At 42.6% G+C, this 14,087-nt stretch overlaps 1 long non-coding RNA gene across 1 annotated transcript; it reads right to left on the minus strand.

Annotated features, from left to right (window-relative positions):
* Positions 1-480: 480 nt before the first annotated feature.
* Positions 481-13,742, minus strand: LOC137160244 (uncharacterized). Its single transcript, XR_010921820.1, has 4 exons — positions 13,608-13,742; positions 3,197-3,360; positions 2,306-2,364; positions 481-654 (listed from the first exon to the last, which is right to left on the minus strand). It is a non-coding gene; the product is annotated as an uncharacterized lncRNA (long non-coding RNA).
* Between the last annotated feature and the right edge of the window lie 345 nt (positions 13,743-14,087).

The raw sequence follows: 14,087 nt of genomic DNA on the forward strand, positions 1-14,087 counted from the left end.
AACTCCAGCTCACTCAGAGGCTGGAAATGGAAAGGACCTATTAGGGTACCTAGTCTGTTTCTGCCTGGCCATTGCATGATTGTGCCCTATAGCATATTTCCTAGTGAGTCATGCCATCTAAGCGTAAGTCTTCACTTTCCTGGGAAACTAATAATGAAGCTCACCAAAGAAGATTTTCTTAATATCAGCATAAGTTTCTATTCCTTAATTTCACCCCATTGCTCCTAGTTATACCCTCTAGTCTCTCCCTAAACAATTGCAGTAGTTTTTTTTTCATGAAGTACAAAGTCATTTCATACTTGGTGAAATGCTGAGGAGATGCTTATACAACAGAGGTGAAGGAATGGCTTGCCCACATTATTGATGGCATGTGGAACATGAGGATGGGTCACTGATTCATTTGTGGCCCTAGTCAGCAGTGACTTGACGTGGTTCCTGGGCAGTGGCCTGTACAAAATGAGTAGATGTGCATCACTAATACATCCCATGTGTCCATGCCACAGATCCATGGCCCCAACTGGCACTGCAGAACCTTCTTCTGCCGTCTCAGTAGAGAGGTCCAAGAACGAATGGGACTTAAAGACTGAGCCACTCTCTCTAGATCATAGTAGAGGCACAGTCTGGGTGACACCTTTCATTGGTAATCAGTAAAATCTATGAAAACAGAACAGCAGTTTTCATATTAATTTCTTGTCTAGTTGCTGTAGGTCTTTTTTGATCCATGTTAGATGTTATGACCATATAAGAATGAGATTATGTTGGGGAACAATAAGATCTGGCTACTTCTGATGTTTTACAGGATGCTCTAAAAATACTTGCATCTGCCCACTTCAGTTGCTGATTACATGCCTTTAAACTACTTTTCTCCCCTTTTCACAGCTGTAATCATCTACCAAAGCTGGTATTTACATTTCAGATAAAAGTTAGACTACACCCATGATGATCTGAACCTATGTTGTTATCCCCTCATTTATTTGTCCATACGCAAAAGGGGATTTTAGCAAACCTATGGGGAGACTGAATGCAGCTCCTGTCTACCAATGCCCAACACTGCCTCCAACACAACATTTTAGACTGGTAGTGAAAATACAATAATCTGATGCAGAAAGGGAACTTATTGCAGTGATGCAACACTGAAAACTGGGAAGACTGTTGGTATGTTGGTAACAGTCTGGAAATGTGTTTGGGTGATTAGCTCTTAAAAGAGGAGAAGAATCCTTTGGAGTGAAAGAATTGGGGGTTCACTTAGCTGCATGCTCTGTTCTACACTGTGACTAACCTGTACGAAGTAGATAGATATTATCACCTTTATTCTGTAAATGCGTTAAAGATGACATTTATATGTGGCTAAATATTTGTGCACAATAGAAGGCTGAACATTTTAGAGCTGATGGTTTCCTTTATTTGTGTAGAACTGAATATAATCTAGTTTGTTCCCTTTTATATCTGCAATGGATCGGATAAGTGTTTGGGATCCAAGCATAGTTGAATACCACCTAATTATAATTCACTTGTTTGTAGTAAGTACTTACTTTGGCCACTTTCACTGCTTTATTTTAGCACTGAGAATGAACGACTACCAAAAATCCTTAGATAGTCATATCATGCCATTGATTTCTAATCTCAACTCCCCATTGGTTGCAAGGCAGGAATCATTTTGGAATTTGCTTAAGTAAAGATGGATTGAGAACTTCAGAATTTGGCCCTGAATTAAAGAAAACCTTTAGGTCAACATCATGGAAGGCAATAAAATTTCCCTCTCCTTGGTTATTCCAGTCAACTGATTAACCTCTGCTCTACAATTACAATTTAAGGGGCTATTTCAGGAAAAGTGGAACTGCACTGCATAGAGATGGGGTAAGCGTGATGGGAACAAAAAAGGATTGAGGTAGTTCTTACAGCAGTGCCATTTGGTTTTATGGTCAAGACTAATTCCAGGTCTGGTATAAATTCAATGCAAAGACGTGTTCCATAATTAATAGTCCTATCCCCCTTCTTTCCTTGAGAGGTACTGATTCCAAGAATGACTAACCAAACCACTCATGTTATAGGACTCCTGCACTATACAATAGTAAAAACACTTCACCTATTTAAGCTGTTTTTTAAATACTAGCCATGTAAGGATACTCTTTGCATATATTACAAATGTAAGTGGGGAGGGTGAAAAAAAGTAGCCATTATCTGGAGTCCTTCTGAAATTCTAAGCATTTAAAACTTATTAATTTTAGATCAGGAACAATTTGATTTAGGCCAAGGACTTTTCTCTTTGACCTTCAGAACATATTAAGCAGTGGTGTATTTCTACCTCTGTTTTGTTCTGTTTCAGTGTTCCTGTTCAAACTGAAGTAGCATGCAGCAGCTGACCTACAAGAAAGATTCAATGTGAGCTGTAGTCTCAGAATAGGGAAGCATTTCCTTGCCCCTGAGGTTGACATAAACCTGCATCAGAGAAGTAGGTTAGCAACCACACCTCAGGGAACGGTCATGGCAGATCACTCTGATATTTTCCGAATGCAGTGCCATGATGTAAGTCGGTACTCAACAGATAGAAGCCAGCAAATGGTTCCTTCCAGCACACAGTTAATATGAATTATGGTACAGAGATTACTGGTGTGCAATCAGTTTATTAATACCCTTGGAGGCTGTGTCAGTGCAGAACTCAGGGACTGAACAGGATATGGATGTTAATGTTCCCCATTTCATCCATCCACCTAACTTCCTTCTGGGAAAGCCTGAGGGACGCTGGCAGGGGGTGTGGTTGTTTCATCCCTGTGCAGGAAGCTATTCACCACTTAAATCTTCAAAACACATCTTAATTGAGACTGAAAGACTCAGATCTTGGGCCAGTCCTGAGTTTCACCCTTCACTCATAATCAAGGGACTTGAACCCCCAGTAAGGATCAGGAAACAAGTTCTTGAAAGTAGGAACCTCTTATCTTTCCTCTACATACACTCCCAAATCCTTTCCTCAGGTTTTGAGCCACTCTGCAACTCAACCTCTTTAGAGTTCATTAATGTGCAGGTAGGATATTTTCACTTCTGGTTTCAGACCCACAACACTGGGACCAGATATAAAGTACTGAAAAAAAAACTGTTCCCAGGGTATTTCTGCCTTTGATCAGGAGGGGAAGGCCTGAGTTCTACAGACTCAAAAGGTTCAATTAGAGTCATCTGAACCTTTTAGTGCTTTTCTTACTCGGATTTCCCGGCAGCCTGAAGTTTATTCATTGCTAGTTTCTATGGATATCAAACCAATGGCCCCAGTCTCCAGGTGGTGTGAAGCTGTGTAGTTCCAGGGAAGTCAATGGCTTATATCCTCGGAGGGTCTTGCTCAACAACTTGAACCAGCCCCTAAATGAACTTAAGAATAATAAGAAAGTCTGAAATTAAAAACCACCACAAAACATTTTAATTCCCTGCTGAATCTAAAGAGTTAAGTTGAATGTGGAAGCAACAGTCAGTGATTTTAAATGAAGCAGCTTGAAAAAAAGCTGTGTTCATGTTGAAAGTATATTTATCCAATATGCTAACAAGCATCTTTGGCTGGTGAAGGAATAAGTCAAGAGGCATGTCTACAAGAAACAACTTTACACCCAGCTCTGCATTAGACTCCATGTTTTATTACCCCTTTTCAGAAACCTGACCTTTTGAGAAGCAGGAGACAGCTGACCGAGGTGTCAATAAGCTAATTTGTGGCTTGTTAGAGTGTTACTTGTTTATTGGCATTTAACTAGATAAGACACTAATGTTAAGACAGTGGGAGGAGAGAAGATGTCTGAGCCAGTAGTGTGTCTTGCTGGAAAATTAATTTTAATCTTCTTTATGCCCCAGACTGTGGAGATAATCCATTACTAAAGCAGTGACATTCTGCTGAAAATGAAATCAGTAGCATTGAGCAGTCAGCAGGTCCTTGAAAAGAGACCCAGTTTAGTTTTAATTTAAGGCTCACACTGGAGATCTAACAAGTGCATTTTACCCTAGAAAGTTTAAAAGGGAAGAATAATGTTTTCGGATATAAATGGCTCTCAACAACCAAGAGCAGAAGTAGCTTGTGACCCAAGAGAAGTGTTGTTTGAAAGCTTAGCAACAGCTCATGCAGTCCTTACTGCCATCATCTGCCTCCAAAGGCTAGCACTCTATGGTCAGGGTTACATGAAGTCATCCTGAATACAGTTTACCATTTCTCCCCCACCCCATGTGTTATCTTACTGCATGAAGGTCAATTCATTTCTATTTTTGTTCCCTGCTACAGTGTCTGATGAGAAGTCTGTATGCCAGTTATTTATTACCTACTCTAACTACTTGTGAAAAGCAACAATGTATATTGAGACTTGATATTTTGCAGAAGAGTGGATTTGGCAGGAAGAGTAAGATCAGTATAGACTGGCCAATGGGCCATATTCTGTTCTCATTTATACTAGTGTTAATCTGGAGTAGCTCCACTGATGCTAATTGGCTTAATCTGGATTTCAACTGGTGTAAGATAGGCCAGAAGTCAGGGCAATATATAGTTGCTATACATTGGCCATGTCAGTTCTCTCACATTGAAATCATGAGATTAGAACCATCATTTTTGCAACCAAATGTTTTACCTACAAAGAAGGTTCTATTAAGGCTATCCTGGACCCAAGTACAACCAACATGGGGCCCCTGTTGGCCCCATGCTGAAACCACATATCTCCTTGGGGTGGTAGCAGGTTTCAGAGTTAAGGTGAATGGGGCCCCTTTGGGAGCTAAATTTTCAGGCTGTCTGCAGACTATGGCAGGCATGAGGTTACACTCAGTTCACCTTTTCAAACTATTATTCACATCTATAGGGGCAAGAATGAATATTTTAAAAATCAAAGCTGAGATTCTGACGTCCTCATGTGACTGCAGTCACTGGGGCTTTAGACACGGACCTAGGGAATGTATACCTTAATCCAGCCCTGCTGGAAGAGGAGAGTTTTAAAACTGGATATCTATAAATTCTTTTAAATCAGATAGAGAAACAGTGAGTGCCACATAGACCTGCTGTTCTGGATGTCTTCGCTGCTCCCTCCACCAGTGCTTGGGCAGCCTCACAGTTTGAGCTGCCCCTTGAAAGAAATAGATGTTTAGGTAAGGAAAAATAAAATCAAAGGCTCTTTCCAAACAACTCCACTTCAGCCAGTTCCTTGGCATATATATTTGAGCTCCTTGAGTGATTTATCTGTTCAGTCAAAGACTGAGCACTTCCCTTTGCCAAAAATCTACGCTTTATCCAATGGGAATCAGAATCCAGTTCTCAGATCAGCGGCTTGGATCAAAGCTGAGGAGGAATGGTGGCAGAAACTTTTATTAACGTGCCTTGCTTTTTCCTCAGGCTTTGGGAGCAAGGGTCTGAAGAGAGCTTAGTACCTCCTGTGTGGTGCTGCATGCTCAACTCTTAAAGAAGAGAATAACTAAGATCATGACCTATCAATTTATCAGTTGTGTGATGGGTCACACAGGATGGGAAAGAATTCTTGCAGTATCTTATCTCCTCTTGGTGCTCATGTACATCCATTATGTTACAGCTGGGGACTGGAATGAAAACTCCTGAGTTCTTGACCCAGTGTGTGACCTTAGACAATTCACTGAATTCTGTTCCTCAACTTACCCAGTTGTAAAAAGAGAGATAACAAGTCTGGTCAAAGCTTTCCAATTTTTGGTGATAATGTGTGTCAAACATCTCAGTGCAGATGAGAAAAAAAAAAAGAAACTTTTCACTTTTTTCCTGTTTTACCAATTTGACTAATAACCCTTCACAGCCTCCATGGCATGTTGTGAGGGCTCATTAAAATCTGTAAACAGATATTCAAGTCAAAGGTGCTATGGAATTGTGAAGCGTTACCATCTTCAATAAATATCAAAGGTCTCATTCCATCATCCTCTATTTGAAATCAATAACATGTTCAAATGGAGAACAAATTCACTGAAATTCCTGTTTAAGCAGGTTTGCAGTTATGCTCTGCTACATCATTCTGGGATCAGTTACTTTTTTCTGACACACAGCAAGGGCTTTGTCTATACTGTGAAAATGTGACGTATTCAAAAGTGTATTATTTAACTGATTTCAACCAGCAAGATGCTAAAAGTGATTTTGGCCAACATGTTCAAAAGTGACTAATGATTTTGTGTGTTTCAGTCTGAGACTCTTAAAAGACCTGATTTTCAGAGGGTGGGTGCTCAGCACTTTTGGAGAATCATGTTCCTTTAAGAAAGTCTCCATCTGGGCATCCAAAATGAAGGCATGCACATTTCTAGCCCTTCTGAACACATAGCCCCTTGCCTTTAAGGTGGAGGCGAAAAGCTGTATTTAATAATGTATTAGTTGATTGTGCTTATCCTTGCCTGTACTACTAAGAGCAAAATTGTGTTTAACATTATGTGAGCTAACATTTTGCCCATATCGAGAAGATCCAAGAGCCTCTCTCTGGTACTGCACAGAGCATGCAGTCATGTTTTGAAGACCTGTACAATTTTCTGTGATTAGTGGCTCATTCTGATCTCAGATTAGAGTTTACTACTACTTTGTTTACCAGTTTAAACCTGTTTTATACCTTCACCTGCATTACTCGGTTCAAGTGGTGTTTTTGTAGGCACAAAGTGTAATTTATATTGCTGGGGGAGGTGATAGCAGCATTTACTGTTCAAACCTTTTCTAGTGTAACAGACAAAAAGCAAAACCCAGAGCCAAGGAAGGACACTTTTTAGCAACGGAGAGGCTTGCAAACAAGTGAAGATTGTTAACAGCTGTATCTTGGTAAAAGGTCTGAGTCTACCAAAATCCCTTTAATTGGGTGGGGTATGGATTTGATCTTCTAGCTTGTTAGGAAGCAAAGACTCAGCTATGCTCATTTGATTCAACTCTGGTCAAGAGATTCTCAAGCTCAGAAAGATGCAAGCATTAAATATTGCTTCCATGCCAACTGAGAAGCTTAAATGGGAGATTTTCCAGTCCTGAAGTACTGCATTTAACATTGGACTTATTCAAAAATACTAACTTAATTCCTTTTCAAGTTATCAGCTAGTGTTTCTGCCCTGAGCAAGTTTAAGATAATGGAATAATAAAATCCTTCTTTGTATATCAAAAGGTCTCCACCAAGTCTTAAGATTTGAATTCCAAGTTAGTCTTTAACAAATTCACACAGAGCCTCACCCCTTTAGCTAAGAGACTGCACCTAGACATGACTAGACAGAAATAATGATCTTACTGGATCAAATACTTCACACAAATCAGATTCAGCCTGAATCCTGGTTATACAATTTATCAGCAGATTAAATTATTTTTAATCTATTCCAAGAGAAATACATAAACCTTTTTACTTGTTCGCATTTTTACACACAGTGGCTCGTGGTGCAGGGAGCTATGGATTGGCTTGGGGCAGATACCCATCTCTGGAATATTTTGTTAGAGGCCAATGAATTTGAATGGTCTCTGCACAGCCCCTCTGCCATTAGGAAACAAGCTGAAAGACAGACTGAGCTGGGGGTTTGTATAAACCCAAAACTCAGAGTCCATGCTTTTCTAAGCGAGTTAGTATTGCTGAAAGATGCCAGATTGATTGCCTTGTAGACTGACGTGTTTAATTTATCCACAAGCCAGGGACGTGGCAGTGCCAGCTTCCACTCAGCCTGTCAACATGCATCAGCCTTGCTTGGAAAAAACCTGTTCCAGGTCTAAAAGGGCAGAGTTATTCTCCATCATCTCAGCGGAGACTGCCCGGATTGTGGAAAAGAAAACTGCTCGGATGCTATAGTTTAGCATGGCACTCATTTCTACAGCAGCAGAACTCCATTGGGCTCTGTGGAGTCGCTCCTGGTTTATACCAGGATAAATGAAAGCAGTAACGCCTGCCACCATGTGCACAATACACACCATTGGCAGAGGCACCAGAGCATCAGTGTTGGGCCCCCCAAATGCAGCAGCTTGGAACAGCAGCACTGGTCACCCCACTGTGTCTCCGATTTGATCACGCCTCTCCTCCATCATGATTGGGGGGGGGGGGAAGGGTGGTGCATGCTGCAGGACCAAAACCGAGTGAGTAGCACTGGAACCTGGTGCAGCTGCAGCACTTTTCTTTGGCCCTGTGGCCTCTCCATCCAAACACGAGCAGCACTGCGACCCCTGTGACAAGGTTGCAGCGCCACTCAGTTTTGACCACTCCCCACGCCTGCATTCCTCATGACAGCGGGGTCATGGGGCCAAACCTGAGGGGGCAGTGGGGCAGCCAGCACAACTCTGCCTCACCACTGCTATGGGGCAGGGACTTACAAAGTTCTCCCAAAGGGGCCTGCCCAGCCTCGCTCTGCTTCCAGCAACCCATGTCCTCTCAGCTTTGCCTGGGAGACTTGCTCAGCAACCACCTCAAGAGCAGAGGCAAGCGCTCCCACTGGGGGGAGTCAGTCAGGAGGGGGGGGGGGGGTAGGGAGACCCAGGGTGTACCGTGTGAAACGTTTCTGGAGGCCCCCTGAATGAGAAGACACTCCTAGTTAAAATGTTCCTATCAGGTGATTATTCTGCTGTGATGGATACTTATAGTATTGCGCCCTGGACTAGTTCCCCATCAGTACAACTCCACTGAAGCCAGTGGAGCAGTGACAGTCACATCAGCTGAGGACCTGGCTAGCTGCATTTCATTAGAAGCACAAGATATTGAGCTGAATGTATTCCAGACTGGGCTCTGTCCTTGAATCTGACTGTCACTGGAAGGAGATAGCAAATGCAGAGGTAGCGTAGAGGCAGTTTCAAAGGGGACAGAGCTTGCTGAACAGTGCATTCATCTCCTCTTCAGTGAGTCTTTTTGCTATTTTTATCCTCAATATGATAATTAAGCAGCAGGAGGAAAAAACTGCATTTTACTAAAAGCAGGGCCTTCCATTTTTATTTTCATTATTTCCCTGCCCTTATTAAAAGTTTCTTCAGGAAAAGAGAACCACTCAAGGATGTTACTATAGTAACAAGAAGTCACCCTTACTCAAATCACACCCATAGGGTTGTGGATCACGCAACCACCATACTGGATGAGAGAAAGGAGCATCGAGATCAAACCCTCCACAACGAGGCTACAACTTTAGAAATAAGGCATGGAGTTGCAGAGTGGTGAATTACAGCCCTGGCTCCATTGCCCTGGCTTGTATGCAATCAGTGCTACTCCAGCCTTCCTTTCCTACCTGCCTCAGGCCCAAATTATCCCAAGAGCCATCCCCCTCCCACTTACATCCCTATGCAAGGCATAGAGAAAGTGAAGTTCCTCGCTTCAGTGATCCTATGTACCACTAGAGAAATGGGAAGGAGACGGTCACAGAGCTGTCTTGGCATGAAGAGGGGAACATACTGCACTTTCTCTTGGAATTATGCAGCTTTCACACTCCTCCAGGAGTAATTGTGTCTCCTGGCACTTCCCGTAGCTTCCTCTCAGGGTGGGTCAGCTCCTCTCTGCTCACAGCATGTATGGAACAGAGGCTAAATGCTACAATCAGGCCTTAAGAAGAGTCTTTGTGCAGGACCCTGAGCATGTTTTAATTCACCCTCTGAGCTCCAACCCCCTGTCTTTGTTGGAGTCCATATGATGAATTCGACATCTTCCAAGAGAGGGAATTGGTTGGGGCAGCTGCAGTCCCCACCTGCAAAAAATGGTGGGGTTGCCCCAAAAGACTGGAAGCCACTGGAATAAAGGATGCATTGCAATAAAGAAAAATACTGCCTTTTGAGGAGGCAGGGTGGGCTAGTGTGGCAAGGTCTTGGCCACAAGAGATTTGGGGCCAAGACTGACTAGGGAGTGTGGAGTCCTGTCCTGTCAGTTCAGAAGATCTCCTCTTCCGATTTGTACAACTCCATTATCTAACTCTGAGCACCTGACTGGGCTTATCAGCCACCTGCCTGATGAACTCTCCCGTAGACTGCAGGGTGCTCTCTGCCCTCATCAGAGGGTGATCAGAAACTCTGCTCATGAGGGTCAAATAGACCAAAAAATCTTTTCACCCTACCCCACACAATCTCTTTTTTGCATCTGCTAACCCAGCCATACCCATTTTAGTGGTAATTAGTACTGCTAAGTTCCTGCTAATGGTTTCACACTGCTCAGTATCTCCAATTAAACAGAGAAATAAGCTATTGCCCACATAGTATGGTAGCAACAGAATACAGATTCCTGTATGGATCTTAAATTCAGGAGTAACCACAGGTCTTGGGCCCAGGGCCAGCAAATTGGTCCAGAGTATTGCTATTAGTATGTGCAAAACCGTGGCAGATGCCAGAGCCTTAAGGCACTATGGATAAAACATCATATTAATTATTATATAGCATGGAACCAGCATGGTCCATGGTCTTCTAGTTCCCATGGCCTGGGATGAAGTCACCAGAGTTCTGATCCTGGTTCTACTGGCAATGGGCTGGGTGACCTTGGGCACGTCACTTTCACAGCGAGTGAGAGGAGTGGAGTGACTTGTCTAAAAAACACATGGGGAGTCAATGCCAGAAGCAGGAAGAAAACCCAGGCCAAGCATTTTGACCCCTTCTCACTTCTAACCCCTACATCACATCCTCTGAAGCTACAGCATAACAGTCTGATGTGTTGCGCAGGATATGATGTGAAGGAGAGGGGAACAAAAACAGGTAATGGGCCTGATTCTTCATATTGTGTAGTCAGTTACACCTGTGTAAAGCACTAATAAATCAGCGTGGTAGTCTTTCACTCCCTCAGCTCAAGGGTTATGGACTACATGAAATACAAAGCCACGGGTGAGCCAGGCCCAATATATACTTGCTTAGGGTATGAGACAATTGACTGGTGGGGAAAAACCCGTAACCAATAATAAAAAGCAGAATAAATCAGCAAAGCAGAGAAAAAAGCTCTCTTGTATGGTACAGTATCTCCCCCTCCCCCCACACACACAAAGAACAGCTTCTTAAATTTGCAGTAAATGTATTGTTCCATAGATCTGATTTACTAGTTATGAGCCACAAAGGAACCACAATTGCAATTTACTGTAATGTTGACTCAGACGTTAAAATCCTTAGCATCACTCCAGCTCTGGTAACTATAAAAATAATCCAATAATTTTAAGGTGAACCATCTATCATTTTTTTTCCTCTTAATTGTTCTCTCAACTTCCAGAGAAGTGGGAAATTGCTGATGACCATTTAACACAATAATTGTGACATTAAAGAGCTGCAAGTGGCACATGCTTTGATTAGTTTGGCATTTTGTAGTTGTGGTTGGCTCATAATTGTAGAGATTCCCAACTGTCTGGGAGCAGCACCTTACAGAAGGAACTACGTTTGGAGTAGCCAGATATAGAAAGATATAGAAAGTCCTGCTTTACTTAGACCACAAGACAATAAAGCAGGGTTGTCAAACTCGCTCAAAGTGAGGGGCCGAAATCACAGAACCTATACTTTGAAGGGGCCATACAATGCTCTCCGCCGAATATTGCAGGCCACCAGGGCCAGATGTGGAATAACTCCACTGGAGCTGGACATCTCAGAGGGGCTGAGCATCCACAGCTCCCATTGACTTCCTTTGGGGGTGCCGTTAGCCCCTCTAAAAACCAGCCTGGAACAGATGCATTCTCATGCAGAAGTGATCCTGTTTCATTGCAAAAAATCCCTTGTAATAGTGAACAAAATTAAAGAAATGCTGAAAATACATGACGAAAAAAACCAGCTAAACAACTTTCTATAAAGCATCAGCATAAGTCTTTCAACTACCTTGCATACTGCAAATTGCATTGTCTCACAAGCAGACATCAAGCATCTATGCAGCCCCACTCATTGCTCTGCTAGTGGGCCCAGGGCCACTGTTTCAGCCAGCCCTCCAATCTGCTCCTCAACAACTCTGTGTTCCCTGCTCACCCCAGTTCCTTTTCCCAATAAGACTTTCTAGTTGCAGCTCAACACACAGTCCTGTATATTATCAGGAATGTTAACAATGGACTCTGATTACTTAAATGTTTGGATGTTGATGTAGAGCATGGTCAATTAGGCAAATCTCTGATGAGATGTTGCAAATGGGCAGCATTGCTAGCCACAATTTGTTTTGGGTGGGGGGGGGGGTTATGTCCCTTGCTGTGTGAAAAGAAATTGAGGAAGTGTGTGGCAGTGACTAATATGTACAGGGAAGAAAAGAATATCAAGTTGAAAAAGCCAGAACATCTCCAACAACACAGAGCACAATAAATCAAAGCATTGATCTGGAATCACTACTGCCCTTCTAGGGTCATCTCCCCCTGCTATCATGGGTGAGCTCTTCTTGAATCATTAAGGTCAGTGGAACAGAAAAGGCTGCAGCTGCTAGCTGAATAGCAGAGCTTCTGAACACCATCCCCAGCATTCTCTTCCCTCCTTCTAGAAGCAAGTGGCAGAATGCAGCTGTCTATGGGGTTTTATTTCAGGATGTGCTGGGAAAAACACACTAAGTTGGAGACAACCCCAAACCCAAACACCCTAAATCCAGGCACCTGCAGACTGTAGGGAAGTGCAGATTGGGAGAGAGATCTGAACTGTGACCCTAGGCCTCTCTTTCCAATACAGACACTGAATCTTCACCCTTAAAAAGGTGAAAAGGAAGACTCCTGATAAACTGGAAATGTTCCAAAGTGGGGGATGGGAAAATCTACCATCACATCTACACAACCCAAATAATTCGCATTCATTTCAAAGGTGGCCAAAACTGTACTTCTTGCTGATCCTTCTTCACTGGAGCGGATTGAAAACTAGCAATTATTCTTAAAATTTTCCCGCAAGAAGGTATTTTAAAAAGCCCCATGAAAGTTTTCACATGGAAAAAGAAAAAAATAGGTTTTGAAAACCTTTTTCTATAAAAAACAAAAAAGCCAGTTTGGTTAAAAAAATGTGAACACAAACTTGAAAGTTGTTACCAAAACCTTGATGAAAACAATAAATAAAAGTAAGCCAAAATTTCAGTATTCTGTGAAAATTTTCACTTAGATGAAAAAGTGATTTACCCACCAGAAATATTTTGATGGAAAGATTTCAACCAGCTCCACTCTTCAAGCATTTAAAGTAGCATTAAAGCAAGTGGGTCTTAAACACATGCTTAAGTGCTTTGCTGAATTCGGGCCTGAATAGCTTTAGTTGATTTATTCCTGGCATGAATTAGGCCCAACAAGATAGTGGGAAAACATGACTCAGTAAAACCTGATGGGGTTAAACTGCTGGTGTAGTAAGACCACTTCCTATTAAGCAGACTAATATTATCTAATTGTTTACTAATTGTTTACTGGTAGTGCCCCATCAGTCTGTCCATATTCATCTGTCATCTCTTGTCTTACCCTTAAATTGCAAGGTCTGTGGGGCAAGGACTGCCTTTTTGTTATGCATTTGTACAGCATCTAGCACAGTGGGATTCTGGTCTAGGACTGAAGCTAGAAGTCACTGGGAGAATACAAATTATACTGAGGCTTAAGCAGACTATCAAATCTCCTGCTTCAGCTTCTGAAATCAAATCTCTAACTAGTAGCAATCTGGGTCAGATTATTTTACATCTGCTATTGTGTGGCTGTTGTGCATTATTCAGAGGCAACCACTGCCAGGATTCTAACAAGGGCCATCAGAACCAAGGGTCAAAACAAGGTCAAACCTGAAGCTGAGAAGTTCCTAGCCAAGCTCCAGGCCAGGGCTGATAACAAGCATCAGAGTCCAAGTTGGGAATCTTCATCTCCAGGTCCAGAGACCAAGTCCAAACTACAGCAAAGCCAGAGCCAGCAGGAATGGCCCTGACCACACCCAGAAATCAGTCAAAAGCTTCCCACCCCAGCCCCTTGGGTTTATATAGGCAGAGGAGCCAATCAGGAGCCAATCAGGAGCCATGAGGCTGCTGCCTATCAGAGCCCTTGAGATGGAGCATCCCATGGGGTGTGTTCACAGCAAGGGAGAGCTAATGAAAGGGTAGCTTTAGCTCACTTGGCAGGGGATCAGCCTCATAGTATACATGTTATGACTGCTCTGCAGACCTGGGTTTGAAACCTCCCTCAAGCTTCTGACTAACAATAGGGAGAGACAGACTACCACCCCAGGTACTAGTGTGTTTCTTATGTTCCCAATAAATATATAGGCAAAA

Source organism: Emydura macquarii, unplaced genomic scaffold (genome assembly GCF_026122565.2).
Source record: "Emydura macquarii macquarii isolate MOO-44397 ecotype Brisbane River unplaced genomic scaffold, CSIRO-AGI_Emac_v2 contig_2184, whole genome shotgun sequence".
Classification (NCBI taxonomy): Eukaryota; Metazoa; Chordata; order Testudines; family Chelidae; genus Emydura; species Emydura macquarii.